Consider the following 955-nt stretch of genomic DNA (forward strand, 5'->3'; position numbering starts at 1 on the left):
CATGCCTTAAACTAGTGAAAACTAGAAGTAGCAGTCTTCTAAGTGTGTCATAATAAAAGTATGTCGATGGAGAGTCCACTTGTGCAGTCTGTTGGAGGAAGGAGTCAAGGTCGTGGAAGCTTTAGAGACAGAGGAAGGGGACGAGGCAAACAAACCTTCAACAAGGCCATAGTTGAGTGCTATAACTGTCACAAACTAGGACATTTTCAATGGGAATGTCAAGCATGGTTGTAACCGGAAAGGGTAATGTACGGCTGGAAGTGAATGGAATCATAATGATAATCACAGGAGTGTTCTATGTGCCAGACCTAAGGAACAATTTGTTGAGTAGTGGTAAATTGCAAGCAAAGGGGGTTACCTTTTTATTTCAAAATGGAACATGCAAGGTGTTTCATCTTGAGAGAGGCTTAATCATGGAGACAAAGATGTCTTTGAATCGAATGTTCGTATTGCATGCTATATCTCAGCCTGTAGTAGACACTCAAACTCAATAGAAACTTATGAGGAGAAGTGGTTCAAGGTCTCTGTCATACACTCACCACCTCAATTCCTATCGCCATAGTCAAAGAAGCATAAGGAACCCAAGTCCTTCCCCCTATCATTCCACTACCCATTCTAGGAGAAGCAGCCGTTCAAGTTCCCTCAGCCGCCAACGTAGAAGTAGGTCTTCCTCGTTATCTCCTTTCCCCAAACAGCCGTTCAAGTTCCCTCAGCCGCCAACGTAGAAGTAGGTCTTCCTCGTTATCTCCTTTCCCCAAACGTTCAGTTCCAGTCCTAGTTGTGCATCCACTTATCAGAATCATTCCATAGAGAAGCTTAAGAAAGAGGAAGAAGAGAAGAAAATGCGTGAAGCAGAGTTGAAGAAGTTAGAAGAAGATGTAGTTAGGAGGATGGAAGAACTAATTCAGAAGAAGATGCAGCTAGGAGGATGGAAAAACTAATTCAGAAGAAGGTT

The sequence above is a fragment of the Cucurbita moschata genome, unplaced genomic scaffold, assembly GCF_002738365.1.
Source record: "Cucurbita moschata cultivar Rifu unplaced genomic scaffold, Cmos_1.0 Cmo_Scf00240, whole genome shotgun sequence".
Taxonomy (NCBI): domain Eukaryota; kingdom Viridiplantae; phylum Streptophyta; class Magnoliopsida; order Cucurbitales; family Cucurbitaceae; genus Cucurbita; species Cucurbita moschata.